At 42.1% G+C, this 16,584-nt stretch overlaps 1 pseudogene; it reads right to left on the reverse strand.

The window, feature by feature from the left end:
* Nucleotides 1-2,936: 2,936 nt before the first annotated feature.
* On the reverse strand, nt 2,937-4,672 carry Ppig-ps2 (peptidylprolyl isomerase G, pseudogene 2; annotated as a pseudogene).
* Nucleotides 4,673-16,584: the final 11,912 nt, after the last annotated feature.

The following is a 16,584-nucleotide window of genomic DNA, read 5'->3' on the forward strand; positions in this document are numbered from 1 at the left end:
CTATGACTTTTATCTTGCCAAAAGTAGAATTCTCTTCACCTGTTCTATAAGCAACGTGGGTTCCATCGAACCCTAGGCTTCCCTGAATTACAATGAGGTAAATGTAGGGACGAGAGAGGTAGCTCAGTTGGCAGAGTACTTGCCTAGAATGCAGGAGACCCTGGGTTCCATCCTGAGCACCACCTAAACAGCACAGTAAGCATGCACTTAGGAGTAGAGGCAGGAAGACCAGGAGTTCAAGGTCACCCTCACATACATGGTAGATCTGAAGCCAGCTGGGCTATAAAAGATCCTATCAAAATAAGCACAAGCACCAGGTATGCTGGCTTTTAATGACGGCAGAATATTCTAGACAGAATTTAGCATTCACCTTTTGGTCAGATTGGTTACTGGTAGCTGGAATTTCACTTATACAGTCAGACTTTTAGACTAAGACTGCCGAGGAGAAGCAAAGCAACATTACTTCTTCTTAAAAGCTTAAACACCAATTTTTTTCCCTATAGGAAAGGCTCATAGATGGCTAGCTGGTTGTCGACATTCAGGATTCTCTAACTGCCAGGGCTTTATTTTTATTTAGACAGGGTTTCTCTGTGTAGTCCCAGATGCCCTGGAGCTCACTCTGTGGACCAGGCTGCCTCTGCCTCCCCAGTGCTAGGATATAAAGTATGCACCACCATACCTAGCCACTGCCTGAATTTAAATATGTACCTTTAAATAGTGGAAAGATTAGTTTTCTGGAAATAACATAATTATGGACCCAAAGAGATAACCAATCATATCTCTCAAGTCTTTTTTAAAGCATAGTAAATCCTCACTTTGTGGGATCTTTTTATTATTAGAGGGGCTGGAACTTTCTGCAGTATCAGAACTTTCACATATAAAGTGATTACCACTATAACATATACCACTATATCATGTTGTCACTATATCATAATTTGACACAGCGATATTAAAAGCTATTCCACATGGATGTCTATAAACAGCTCCATTTAGATACAGCATGCCTGGTTGTCTTTTAAATCAGCTGTTAACAGTTTTGTTTTTTTCCTCAGGTCACACATCTATTTTTAGTACTACTGAAAAAAAAAATGTTAGCATGTGTTGAGGAAAATTGTCCAGTGGATAACAGTATCTGTGCTGTAAGCATGAAGACCTAAGTTCAAATCCCCAACACCCACATGTTTTAAATTTTAAAAATGCCAGGCGAGACTGTGCATTGAGAGGTAGAAACCAGATCCCATGAGCTCTGTAGTTAGCCAGCCTAGCAGAAATGACAAGCTTCCGGTTGGTGGAGAGACTGTCTCAGGGTAATAAAGGAGAAATTAATAAAGAAGACATCCTGCTTTGGCCTCTGCATGTGTGCACAGACACTGGCGTCACACTCAAACACAAAGAACTAACTCAAAAGTAATTTCACTGAGCATTCCCTTAATTCTTTAAGATATTGTCTAAAGGTTTCCGTTACTGTGAAGAGACACCATGACTAAGGCAAGTCTTATAAAGGACAACATTTAATTGGTGCTGACTTACAGGTTTAGAGGTTCAGTCCATTATCATCAAGACAAGAAGCATGGCAGTGTCCAGGCTGGATGGTGCTGGAGGAGCTAAAAGTTCTGCATCTTATTCTGAGGGTAAGTGGGAGAAAGCTGGCTCCCAAGTGGCTAGGAGGAGGGTCCCAAAGCCCACCCCTACAGTGACATTTCCTCCAACAAGGCCATACCTCCTAATAGTGCCACTCCCTGAGCCTAGCATATTCAAACCACGTTCCATTCCCTGGCCTTCATAGGCTTGTTCAAACACATGAGTTTTTGAGGGCCGTACCTCAATATAGCATAATGCAAACTACATTCAGTCCAGCTTCAAAAGCCCCCATAGTCTATAGCAGTCTCAACAATGTTAAAAGCCCAAAGTTCAGTCTTTTCCGAGATTCAATCACTTACACAATCCCCTATAAAGTCAAACTCAAAAAGCAGATCGCATGCCTCAAACATCACAGGATATACATTACCACTCCAAAACAACAATGAGACCAAACCAGAACAAAAAAATAACTGGGCAAACTTCAAACTGCATCTCCACGTCTGCTGTCAAAGCACTATTCAGATCCCCAACTCCTTTCATTTTTGTTGACTGAAACAAACTTTCTTCTGGGCTGTTTCCACTCCCAGTTAGCAGCTTTCCTGGGCTCTAACATATGTAGCATCTTGGAGTCTCCAAGGCAACGTCAACATTACAAATTCTTGTTCCAATGTCTGGGATCCACACATGATCTTCTCGGCTCCTCGAAAGGGCGTGGGTCACTTCTGTTACTGGTGGTCATCCCATGGTACTGGCATCTCTATAGCCTATCACAGGTTTCTATCATGGCACTAAGCCTCAACTCCTTTGCATGACCCCTTCAGTCCTGGGCCATCAACTGCAACTGAGGGTTGCACCTTCACCAGTGGCCTTCCCTAGCACCCCACAGTTCCAAACCTCAGGTGCTCTCATTGACCCCTACATCCCTTCAACCCCAGTGCCTCCTGAGCAATTCTTACACATTACCGAGGTCCAGCTGCAGCATGAAGTATGACCTTGGCTACCTCTGGAACACAGCTTCTTTGTGCACTCAACAAAACACTTCCCAGAAGATTTCACCTCAGTGATGCTGGCCTCTTCTTTCTCTCTCTCTCTCTCTCTCTCTTTTTTTCATTTCAAGTTTATTAAAACTTTAGTAGTACAAGTTATTGAGGTAGCAGATTATCAAAAGATCAACTCGCTCTTGCTCTAACCCCTCTTCTTACCCCTTTGTCCCTTCTCTCCCCATTCCCTTCCCCTTTCCATGTGCTTAGGGCTGGCCTCTACATCTCTACTCCTTTTTTTTCTTCCCCTCCTTCCCCTCCTCCCTCCTCTCTTCCCCTCCTCTCCTCCCGCTCTCCTCCTCTTCTCTCTCTCTCTTAGCTCCAGGAATCCCTCCTTCTCCTATCTTTACTTCTTGGTCATCCTGGTGTTCTCCAATCCTGGCTTTGTGACCTTCCTCTCCTCCTATACTCCTGTTCTCTCTATGGCACTCCTTGATTCTGCTGCAATCTCTGCCATGGCTTCTGGACCAAACTCTTCTGCTCCTGCCCCTACTTCTGCTCTGCTCCCTTGTTCTACTGTTGTAACTGTGTTTGCTTTTAGTTAGATCCTGTTCTCTACTCTTAAACTGTGCACACATCTATCCTTTACTTTTGCTATGATCGTGTTCATTACCTTTTGATTCTACCTGTTTGGAGGTCTCTCTGCTTCTACTCCTCTCCTGAGCTTTCCCTTTAGAATCTGACTGTTTTTCTTTTTCTTTAGTAGTCTCTTAATCCCTTTCTATAGTTCTGGGCCTCACCCTCTTGTCTTCGAGTCTTGTGCCTTACTCTTGAATCTCTCCTTGCTCTTGCTCCCACTCTTGGATTTGCCCCTTTTCTTCACTTTGTTTTTATTTCCTTTTCTGTTTTTTCTGTTTGGACTCTCAGACATGTGTCTGTGATGTTATGTTTTTCTCTTTTACTCTAACTGGGCTCCTTTGGTTTTCTTTTATTTCATTTAACTCATTCTTGTCCCCTTTGTTCCACCTTTCACTACTTGACACCATCATTCTTTGAGCTCTCTGCATCTCTTGTCTCCAATGAGAAGGAGTTTTACTTCAGAATTGATCTGTCAATCTGGATCTGGGAGGAGTTCAATAATGCCTTGGTCCTCTTCCTTCAATTTCCTGCCAGACCTAGTACAAGAATCATCACTGGTATGAAGCAGGCTGGGAGTTAGGTGGATTATACTCTTTTTTCTCTGTTTTTCCTTTCCTTGTCATCAGCTTTAGGAGGACTTCTCATTAGAAATCTATTTTCTGGTATAGGAGGGATCTCTTCTGGACCAACAGTAGACTGAGGCTGTGCATCAACGTGTTCTGCACGTGTCACTTTCACTCAATGGGCTTTTCTTGGTTTTCTTTTGTTTTTTCTCCTTATGCTTTCAGGAATGTTCCCTATGTTTCTTTTTCCTTTTTCTGGATCTTTCTTCAGAAGCTCTTTCAAAATCAGAAGAATCAGAGGAGGACTGAGAATCACTTGAGCTATCTGAATCACTGGATGATGATGATGACTTATGCCTTTTCTTTTCTTCTTAACCTTAGACTTTGGAATCAGCTCTCCACAACAGCAAATGGTTTACTAGCAGCATCTGTTTTCTGGTTCTCAGTCTCTCTCACAACTTCCTGACTAGAGATCACTTGCCCAAAAACAACATGATACCCATCATCTAAATGAGGAGTTGGTTTCATTGTTATAAAGAACTGAGAACCATTTGTATCCTTCCCTCTGTTAGCCACTGATAAGAGAAACTCTTTGTTGTGTTTAACAGCAAACTCTCATCTTCGAAGAACCCTCCATAAATAGATCCTCCTCCTCTTCCGTTCCCTTCACTAAAGTCACCACCCTGAACCATGAGATCCTTGACAACTCTATGAAAGAGACAGCTCTTATAATCTAATAGCTTCTGAGTTGATTTCCCTGTTCCCTTTTCACCTGTGCAAAGACAGTGAAAGTTCCCACATGTTTTTGGGATATACATCAGAAAATAATTCAAAGACAATGCTTCCAGCAGGTTGATTATTAATGGCAATGTCAAAAAACCATCAAGGACACTGCACTTTTAGTTCCATGGTTCCAACACTTCAATCTTTGAGTTGGGGGAAACAATAAAAAACAAAAACCCACCGAGGATTACTGAGCCAGTCCTTTTGCTCCTGCACCACCATGGGCTTCTCTTCTCCAGGCTGGTCCTATAAAATGCTTCAAATCTCCCACAGTCAGGAAAGCCCACTAACTGCCTCCCTCCCCCATAGCCCAGTCCATGCTGGTCTCTTCTTAATCACTGCTAATTTCTTAGCCCCAGCTAACCAGTTGTCCCAGTAGTCCCTTCTGTTCTTGACTCTAAAGCCAGAGTCGCATGGTGGAAGTTGCCTAGTTGTGCTGCTTACTGTAGCTGGAGTCCCCTTGTTCTATTACATTGTCACCAGCTTTCTGTTATCCAACTCCTAAAATCTACATTTCTACAGGAAACAAAACAAAACAAAAAACAAAAAAAAAAACCAAAAAACAAAAAAAAAAAAAAAAAAACATGGGCAGGCGTATCACAGTAATACCCCATTCCCGGTACCAACTTCTGTCTTAGAGTTTCCATTGCTACAGCCAGAAGTTATGGAGACATTTTCTCAATTGCAGTTCTTCCTCTCAAATGACTAACTTGTTGAAGTTGACATAAAAACCGGCCAGAACACTACTCCAACATACACAGTTGACTGGCTTTGTAGGAAACAGAAAGTCATTCCTGGGAATTGGGCAGAGAAACACTCTAGTGAGAAGAGGGAGTTTGGCAAAGGTTATGTGCTGGAGAGTTCATGCTAACATGGCACAACCTAAAGTCATCAGAGAGGAGGGAATCTCAATTTTTAAAAAAATGGCTCCATAAGATTAAGTTGTAGGCAGGTCTGTAAGGCATTCTCTTATTTGGGACTGATGGAGGGGGACCCAGCCCACTGTGGGTGGTGCCACCCCTGAGCTGGTGGTCCTGGGTTATATAAGAAAGAAGACTGAGCAAGCCAGTAAGCAGCACCCTCCATGGCCTCTGCATCTGCTCCTTCCTCCAGATTCCTCCCCTGTTTGAGCTCCTGTCCTGACCGATTTCCTTTGATAATGAACAGCAATATGGAAATATATTGCAAATAAACCTTTTCCTTTCCAAGTTGCTTTTGTCATGGTATTCATATAGTAATGAAGACTGCACCCTCACCTTGGAGGTAAAGGCCTCCTACTCAACACTCTGCTGTAGTACAACAGACTGACTACAAATCAGGTCTAAGCTCCCATGTCCTTGTTTGCTGCTCTGACTGACAGGAAGTTGCTTGTGTTAGTATTTGGAGTCATCTCTCCAAGAGAATAAAATCATGAAGTCAGAGATCATATTACTTGTTCCTGAAATAGCCTAGCACCAAGTAGTACTGCTTGGCATGTGGAAATCACTCCAAATGCTGATACATAAATGACCACATGAATTAAAGACTTCAAAAGCACCTATGATATAAAGCAACCACATAAAGAATTGTTAATAAAGATACAGCAGTTCTTCAGACTGGCTGGGGCTAAGGACAGATTTTAGTGAACAGTAAATGAGAGAATCCAATTAACCACCTTAGGTCGGGTCACACAGGGAAACTCAGTATAAATGTAGACCATCTTACTGAAGGAACCATTGGCTTTGAAGCTACACCCAAACTTAAACTTGAATCTACCTTGGTTCCACTTGCTATAATCTGGAGGGTTTTGATGGGAAAAGCCCCAGCCTTTACATTTGGCTTAGTTAGTGTTTTACTGCTGTGAACAGACACCATGACCAAGGCAACTCTTATAAATGACAACATTTAATTGGGGCTGGCTTAAAGGTTCAGAAGTTCAGTCCAGTATCATCAAGGCAGGAGGATGGCAGCATCCAGGTAGGCATGGTGAAGGAGCTGAGAGTTTCACAGTCTTCAGATGAAAATGCTAGCAGAATATAGACTTCCAGGCAGTTAGGACAAGGGTCTTAAAGTCCACACCCACAGTGACATACCTATTCCAATAGGGCCACACCTTCTAAAAGTGCCTACTCCCTGGGCCAAGCAAGTACAAACCAACACACCCTTCTTCTAAAACATAAGGGTTGTGACACTTGGCTCCCGAGATGATTGATGGTTTAACATGGTGCTTGAAAGGCGCACATTGTTCCAAGTGTGGGCAAGGTTTATGACAGCTAAGTGCTGACTTACCTGTATTTACACAGCCCCTTCTACCACATAATGGATAGATCAGAAATAAAGGGAAGCTTATGTCTGTCTTAGGAAGTACACTTACATATAAATTATAGTCTTTATTTGAAATTACACCTTTATATTTAACTAGAAGTTCCCTGCACGAGTGGATAATGCTCCACCCAGAAGCCATGAGCTGTTCCATGAAAATCCCAGAGCTACCTGTGGGATACCTCCTGATGGAAGGGGAGGTATTCAGGGAGGCCAAAGAGCCCCTGAGATAACACAATTGCCATTGCTCTTGGCTCCCTACCACCTAAAAGTGATGGTGAGACCCTGTTGCTAGTGATACCACATATATTGGCTTCAGAAAGAGATAAACCTGGAATTCCCCTTGCATTCCTAGCTTGCTTTGTGCCAGAAGTGTTATACAGGCTCCTGTGAAGAATCACCCATGTTCTTACCTAGCAAGGATCTCTGAATGCTACAGTACTAACCTATAGAGTAATTTGAATTCAGCAGCATGGCCACTGTGTGTGTGTGTGTGTGTGTGTGTGTGTGTGTGTGTGTGTGTATACATATATATATATATATATATATATATATATATATATATATATATATATATATATGTGGTTTCTCTAACTAAAAAAAATAAAAATTGGGCTGGAGAGATGACTCAGCAGTTAAAGGTTAGGCTCACAACCAAAAAAGTAAAAGTTATTTTATACTTAAAATTTCCTATTTGGGTTTCAGGTTCCCATCAGGCACACCTACCATAGGTGAGTTGTATGTAGTCCCCTGAACTCTCTCATCTGGTCTATGGCTCTCCCTGTTGTCCTGAGGAAATTTGAAGGACCCCAGGAGCATCCTGCTTCCCCAAAGAGGCCTGCAGGGGCCCCAGAAGCATCCACCTTAGGCCCCTGCCCAAGCAATCCCCATCAGTCAGGTCACCTGGGGCACACAGCAGAGGTGAGTCACATGTGGTCCCCTGACCTCTATTATCTGGCCCACAGCTCACCCTGCTGTCACAGGGAGTCTATTTGGGTCCAGGAGCATCTGGTTTGGACTTCTCCCCAGCCAATACCCTACCTGCCAGGTCTACCTGGGGCATACCAGCAGATGTGAGCAGTGTCCTGCTCTGCCTGTCTCCCCAGGAGTCCTTTAGCATCAAGAACATCCATCCACCGTGTAGCTAAAAGGCCATGTAAGAACACAATCAAGTGGATATTCCTGAGAAGTCAGAGGAGACTACCCTCTGCCCACAATCCAGACTCAAGAGGGAATTGCATAGTGCCAACTGTGCCCACTGGGTGCAAGGACCTAGGAGCAATCAGGGGCAGGACCCTTTGATTCCTGCCCTCGCCTAGAGCTGGAAGACAATCTCCAGAGGACGGAGCACTACCAAATTCCTTCTATGAAGCCACAATTACTCTTATACTGAAACCAAACAAAGACCCAACAAAGAAAGAGAACTTCAGACCAATTTTCCTTATGAATATTGATGCAAAAATACTCAATAGAATTCTTGCAAACTAAAAAAAAAAAAAAAAAAAAAAAAAAAAAAAAAAAAAAAAAAGAATTCTTGCAAACTGAATCCAAGAGCACATCAAAATGATCATCCACCATGATCAAGTAGGCTTAATCCCAGGGATGCAGGGATGGTTTAATATATAAAAATCCATCAATGTAACCCACTATATAAGCAAACTCAAAGATAAGAACCACATGATCATTTCATCAGATGCTGAAAAGCATTTGACAAAATTCAACACCCCTTCATGATAAAAGTCCTGGAAAGAATAGGAATTCAAGGCCCATATCTGAACATAGTAAAAGCCACATATGGCAAACCAGTAGCTAACATCAAACTAAATGGAGAGAAACTTGAAGCAATACCATTAAAATCAGGGACTAAACAAGACTGCCCATTCTCTCCCTACTTATTCAATATATTACTCAAAGTCCTAGCCAGAGCAATCAGAAGCAAAAGGAGGTCAAAGGGATACAAATTAGAAGGGAAGAAATAAAAATATCACTATTTGCAGATGACATGATAGTATACTTAAGTGACCCCAAAAGTTCCACCAGAGAACTACTTAACCTGATAAACAACTTCAGCAAAGTGTCAGGGTATAAAATTAACTCAAATAAATCAGTAGCTTTCCTCTACTCAACGGATACACAGGCTGAGAAAGAAATTAGGGCAATGACACCTTTCACAATAGTCCCAAATAATATAAAATATCTTGGTGTGACTTTAACCAAGCAAGTGAAAGATCTGTAGGACAAGAACTTCAAGTCTCTGAAGAAATTGAGGAAGATTTCAGAAGATGGAAAGACCTTCCATGCTCATGGGTTGGCAGGATTAATAAAGTAAAGATGGCCATTTTGCCAAAAGCAATATACAAATTCAATGCAATTCCCATCAAATTTCCTACTGAATTCTTTATAGAGGTAGAAAGAACAATCTTCAAGTTCATTTGGCCTAACAAAAACCCAGGATAGCAAAACCTATACTCAACAATGAAAGAACTTCTGGGGGAATCACCATCCCTGACTTCATGCAGTATTACAGAGCAATAGTGATAAAAACTGCATGGTATTGGTACAGAGACAGGCAGATAGATCAGAGGAACACAATTGAAGACCCAGAAATGAATCCACATACCTATAGCCACTTTATTTTTGACAAAGGAGCTAAAACCATCCAATGGAAGAAAGATAGCACTTTCAACAAATGGCATTGGTTCAACTGGAGGTCAGCATGTAGAAGAATGCAAATCGATCCATTCTTATCACCATAAAACCAAATACACTCAAACTAATAGAAGAAAAAGTGGGGAAGAGTCTTAAACACATGGGCACTGGGGAAAATTTCCTGAACAAAACACCAATGGCTTATGCTCTAAGATCAAGAATTGACAAATGGGACCTCATAAAACTGGAAAGCTTCTAATAAAAGACACTGTCATTAGGACAAAACAGCAACCAACAGATTGGTAAAAGATCTTTACCAATCCTACATCTGATAGAGGGCTAATATCCAAAATATACAAAGAGCTCAAGAAGTTAGACTTCCAGAGAGCCAAATCACCCTATTAAAAAATGGGGTACAGAGCTAAGCAAAACATTCTCAGCTGAGGATTATCGAATGTCCAAAAGCACCTAAAGAAATGTTCAACATCTTTAGTCATAAGGGAAATGCAAATCAAAACAATCCTGAGATTCCACTTCACACTAATCAGAATGGCTAAGATAAAAAACTCAGGCGACAGCAGATGCTGGCAAAGATGTGGAGAAAGAGGAACACTCCTCCATTGTTGGTGGGACTGCAAACCAGTACAACCACACTGGAAATCAGTCTGGAGGTTCCTCAGAAAATTGGACATTCCACTACCTGAGGACCCAGCTATACTTCTCCTGGGCATATACCCAAAAGATGCTCCAACATACAACAAAAACACATGCTCCACTATGTTCATAGCAGCCTTATTTATGACAGCCAGAAGCTGGAAAGAACCCAGATGTTCTTCAACAAAGGAATGGATGCAGAAAATGTGATACATTTACTACTCGGCTATTAAAAACAGTGACTTCATGAAATTTATAGGTAAATGGATGGAAATATCATTCTGAGTGAGGTAACTCAATCACAGAAAAACACACTTGGTATGCACTCATTGATAAGTATATATTAGCCAAAAAGCTCGAATTACCCAACATACAATCCACAGACCACAGGAAGCTCAAGAAGAAGGATGACCAAAATGTGGATGCTCCCACTTCTTAAAAGGGAAAAAATAACCATAGGAGGGGATATGGAAGCAAAGTTTAGAGCAGCGACTGAAGGAATGGCCATTCAGAGCCTGGCCCACATGTGGACCATATATATACAGCTACCAAAACTAAGTAAGATTGATGAAGCTAAAAAAACGCATGCTGAAAGGGACTGGATATAGATCTCTCCTGAGAGACACATCCAGAGCATGTCCAATACAGAGGTCAATGCTAGCAGCAAACCACTAAACTGAGAACAGGACCCCCCTTGGGGGAATTAGAGGAAGAATTGAAAGAGCTGAAGGAGCTTGCAACCCCATAAGAACAACAATGCCAACCAACCAGAGCTTCCAGGGACTAAACCACTACCGGAAGACTATACATGGACTGACCCAGGGCTCCAACTGCATATGTAGCAGAGAAAAGCCTTGTTGGGGCACCAGTGGAAGGGGAAGCCCTTGGTCCTGCCAAGGTTGGACCCCCAGTGCAGGGGAATATGGGGGGGCAGTAAGGAGGATGGATGGGGGCAATACCCGTATGGGGGAGGGAGAGAGGAGGGGATGAGGGCTAATGGACAGGAAACTGGGAAGAGAAATAACATTTGAAATGTAAGTAAAGAAATATATCTAATTAAAATTTTTAAAAAAAGAACATAATCAACAAGAGCCGGGACAATATGGCACCACCAGAGCCCAGTTATCCTGCTACAGCAAACCCTGGGTAGGCTAACACAGCTGAGGCATAAGAAGATGACCTGAAATCCAATCTTATGAAGATGATAGAGGCTTGTAATAAATAAATCCCTTAAAGAAATACAGGAAAATACAATCAAACGGGTGAATGAAATTAATAAAGCTGTCCAAGAACTGAAAATGAAATAGAAGCAATTAAAAAAAAAAAAACCACAAACTTAGTGTGATGGTTTGCATATGCTCAGCCCAGGGACTGGCACTATTAGGAAGTGTGGCCTTATTGGAGTAAGTGTGTCACTGTGGGCATGGGCTTTAAGACCCTCATCCAAGCTGCCTGGAAGTCAGTCTTCTGCTAGCAGCCTTCAGATGAAGATGTAGAACTCTCAGCTCCTCCTGCACCATGTTACCATGCCTAGATGTTACCATGTTCACACCTTGATGATAATGGACTGAACCTCTGAACCTGTAAGCCAACCCCAATTAAATGCTGTCTTTATAAGAGTTGTCTTGGTCTGTCCACAGCAGTAAAACCCCAACAAGACACAAGGTTTTCATCTTGGAGTTGAAAACCCTAAGCAAGAGTTTAAGAACTACAGACGCAAGTATCACCAGCAGAATACAGAAGAAGACAGATAGAAGACAGAATCACAAGTGTAGAAGATACGATTGAAGAAATCAATACATGGGTCAAAGAAAATGATAACTCAAAAAAGTTCATGACACAAAATAGCCAAGAAGTCTGAGACACTATGAAAAGACCAAACATAAGAATAATAGGAATAGAAGAAGGAGATTTCCAGTTACAAAGCCCAGAGAATATTTTCAACAAAATCATAGAAGAAAATTTCTCCAACCTAAAGAAAGAGATGCCTATAAACATTCAGGAAGCTTCAAGAACACCAAATAGATTGGACTAGACAAGAAAATGTTCCCACCACAAAATAATCAAAACAGTAAGTATACAGAACAAAAAATTTTAAAAGCTGGTAGGGGAAAAGGCCAAGTTACATATAAAAGTAGACCTATTAGAATTACACACTACTTCTCAGCGGAGACTCTAAAAAACAGAAGGTCTTGGGCAGATATCTTGCAAACTCTAAGAGACCAGAGATGTCAGCCCAGAATACTATACACAGCAAATCTTTAAGTCACCTGAATGAAAAAACAAGATATTCAATGACAAAACCAAAATTAAACAATATCTATCCATAAATCAAGCCCTACAGAAGATACTAGAAGAAAAATTCCAACCCAAAGTGGCTAACTACACTCAAGAAAACACAGGAAACAAATAACCCCACACCAGCAAACCAAAGGAAGAGAAACACACACTCCAACATCGCCAATATCTCATAACAAGAATTAATAATTATTGGTTGTTAATGTCTCTCAACGTGAATGGACTCAATTCCCCAATAAAAGACACAGGTTGACAGAATGGATGTGAAAACAAGATCCTTTACTCTCCTGTACTCAAGAGACACACCCCAGGAGCAACAACAGCACATTACCTCAGAGTAAAGATGGGAAAAACTGTTTTCCACAGAATTGGACCCAAGGAGCAAGCTGGGGTATCTGTTCTAATATATCATAAAATAGACTTCAACCAAATTTAATCAAGAGAGATGAGGAAGGATACTTCATATTCATCAAAGAAAAAAAATCCACCAAAATGAACTCTCAATTCTGAATGTCTATGCCCCAAATGCAATGGTACCTACAGTCATAACAAAAACATTACTAAAGCTTAAATCATACATTAAACCCCACACATTAATAGTGGAAGAGTTCAACACCCCACTCTCACCAGTGGACAGGTCCTCGAGACAGAAATAATGAAATTTGTTGTGGTAAATATTATTTGGGTGTTTCTACCCCACCTTAGATCCTTTAGTTTCCAAATAAAAGACACAAAACCTTTATATTTACAGTAAGTCTTAAAATATTAGAGCTGGGCAGGTATCAACCTTCTGTGCTATTTGGTCTAGTTCTCTGTCAATAATCCCAAGAAGCAGCCTGGGCTGCTCCTATACCAAGCCAGCCCACGCAGCCATGCAGTCATGACCCATCTACCCCATGGTGCCTTCTTTCTTCTTCCTGATCCCTGCCTCAGACCCCAAGCCCAAGAACCAAGCTTTGCCTACCTCTGTTCTGCCCAGCTATAGGCTGTAAGCATCTTTATTAACCAATTACAGATAACTTAGGAGGGCAAGTTTACACAACAAAAGCTCGTATGTGTGAAGAACTGTTTATCTAAGAGCAACTAACCAGATCTTGGGTGTAGTGGCTATTCCTGGTTGTCAACTTGACTGTATCTGGAATGAACTACAACCCAGAATTGGAAGGCTCACCTGTGATCCTGATCTTGAGGCTGAGAGATACAAGTTTCTGACCTGGATCTTGGTATGGAGATCTTGAGGCAAAGTGGCTATGAAGTCAGGAGCTTAAGGCAAGGAGATCTCTGAGTTCAAGTCACCTGGGACAAAGCAAGTCCCAGACCCCTGTGTGGTAGTACATGCCTTTAATCTGGGATACAACTTCTGCTAGAGACTTAAATAAGAACGTTGGAAGGAAGTGTCTCTCTCTTTTTTGCCTGCCTATCTGCCTGGTGGGACTGAGCCACTGCTAGATCCTCAGACTTCCACTCACAGCTGCTGGTGACCATTGTTGGGGAGTTGGACTACAGACTGTAAGTCATCAACCAATTCTCTTACTAAATAGAGACTGCCCATACATTCTATGACTCTAAAGAACCCTGACTAAGACATTGGGGTACGGAATTTAATACAAGGATCATCGGACCAACCCAATACAGAAACTAAGAAAGGCTATAAATCAAATTGACCTAACAGATATTGATAGAACATATCAAACACAAGAGAATATACCTTCTCAGAACCACACAAAACCTTTTTCAAAACTGACCAGCGGGGAACTGCTTGGAACACGTTGGCACAGGAGACAACTTCCTGAACAAAACACCAACAGCCCAGGCACTAGGGTCAACAATTAATAAATGGGACTTCATGAAACTAGGAAACCATCAATAGGACAAAATGGCAGCCTACAGAGAGGGAAAAGATATTCACCAACCCTACATCCAACAGAGGACTAATATCCAAAATATACCAACACAGGAGAAATAATTAGACACCAACAAAACAAATAATTCAGTTTAAAAATGGGGTACAGAACTAAACAGAATAATCTACAGAGGAAAACTAATGCCCAAAAGCACTTAAAGAAATGTCCAATGTCCTCAGTTATCAGGGAAAGGCAAATCAAAATGCCTCTGAGATTCCATGTTATATCCATCTGAATGGCTGAGATCAAAAGCTCAAAAACATGCTGGCCAGGGTGTGGAGCAAGGGGAACACTCCTCCGTTGCTGGTCGGACTGCAAACAAGGACTACCACTTTGAAAACCAATTTGGTGGTTTCTCAGAAAGTTGGGAATCGTTCTACCACAGGACCCAATTATAAAACTCCTGGGCATATACCCAAAATATGTCCCACTACATCATAGGGACACTTGCTCAACTATGTTCATAGCAGTTTTATTCATAATACCAAGAAACTGGAAACAACCTAGATGTCCCTCGACTGAGGAATGGATAAAGAAAATGTGGCACATCTACACAATGGAATACTATTCGGGTATTTAAAAAAAATCAAAGTCACCGTGAAATTTCCAGGCAAATGGGTGGAACTAGAAAATATCATCCTGAATGAACTAACCCAGACCCAGAAAGACACCCGTGGTATGTAATCACTTACAAGTAGACACCAGCCATAAAGTACAGAACAACCATGCTACAATCCACAGCGCCAAAGAAACTGAGTAATAAGAAGGCCCCAGGAGGAAGCGTGGCTCTTATTCAAAAGGGGAAATAAAATAGACCTCCGAGGTGGGTGGAGAGAGGGAACTGGGTAGGAGAGGGGGTGGGGATGGAGATCAGGTGTGAGGAGAGTTGGTTGGTAATTGGTGGGAGGGCATGCTAGCAATTTGCAGTTAGAACCCAGCATTTCATTCTACATTTAATATGGATGCTCACACTTTTTAAAAAAGTGTCAAAAGTTTTGACTGCTTGGCTGAAGCATTTGTCAAAAGATGACCGACCTACTGAAAAGGGCTGGAGATGCCTGAGTTTCCTCAGCTTGATGTTGATGAAGAAATTTAAGGGCCAGGGAAATTGCAATGCTACAATGCAATAGAAACCCTGTGAAACTTAATCCTATAGAATGGGAAGGCCCACAAGACACGCTCTTCACTAATCCTAGAAGAGGAGCAGGAGCCCGTTAAGAAACAATCTATATATACCATAGATGAGTAGAATCAGCAGCTTAGTTTGGTTAGGAGGTAGGCATGGGCACTTGGAAAGGGGTCTGCTTATGCCACGCCTGGCATGAGATGTACACATTGACATGACACGGTCCATGGTATGGTTATGGGGAAGGGTTTTACTGTAGATAAGAGAGAAGGAAGAACCAGAGGCATCTGAAAGAGTCCAGAGCAGAAAAAGTAGTGACTGAACAAGGCCATGAGAGAAGCAGAAACAGAGGGGTTGTGGATGGGGGATGAGGAGAGGAAGACAAAGAAGCAGGAAGGGCAAGGAGGAGAGGAGAGAGAAAGATGGAGAGGAGAGGAAAAGGGAGGAGAGGAGAGGGGACGGATGACGATGCCTGCATTGTCAGGACACTGAGAACCGGATGTAGGCCTACGAGATTTAAGAAGAAATTCATACTCGGGTCATCCGTGTTAAGAGAATACGTCCAGGCTTTACTGAGATCTCCTTATATACAAGAGGCAAAAGCAGTTGGAAAATCCCCAACCAGGAAAACAGGAAAAATCTGCATCATGGAAAGCCTGGCCCCAAAACAGGGACTGAGAGCAGCTGCGAAGGGTGTAAACAACTTCTTGCCATAGCAAGCTGAAAGGCTCAGCAAGGGGGAAAGAAACAGCCCAAGGTAGGGCCCAACAATTCCCCCTCTTTTATTTTTTAAGTAGCGCCTGTCTTAGGATCAATCTGGGGTTCTAATACTCTTACACATCTCTGAATACCCTGCCAGTCCTCAGGGCTTCTGTCTTAGGTGAGTATGGTCCCAGAGGGTTGCCTGTCCTTGGCTAACTACTTGTTGTACAAACTGAGCCAAACTGCGATGATGGATTATCCCCGGCCAATGAAAACAAAACCTGTTTGGTAGCAGCCTGAGACTGGACCTGTCAGTACTTGAAATGGTACAGCAAAACAGGTCCAAGGGCAGCCGCTACAAGAGCAAGCAATCCTAGAATGATGGATTCTGACCATTCTTTAAT

This window comes from Rattus norvegicus, chromosome 20 (genome assembly GCF_036323735.1).
Source record: "Rattus norvegicus strain BN/NHsdMcwi chromosome 20, GRCr8, whole genome shotgun sequence".
NCBI classification, from domain to species: domain Eukaryota; kingdom Metazoa; phylum Chordata; class Mammalia; order Rodentia; family Muridae; genus Rattus; species Rattus norvegicus.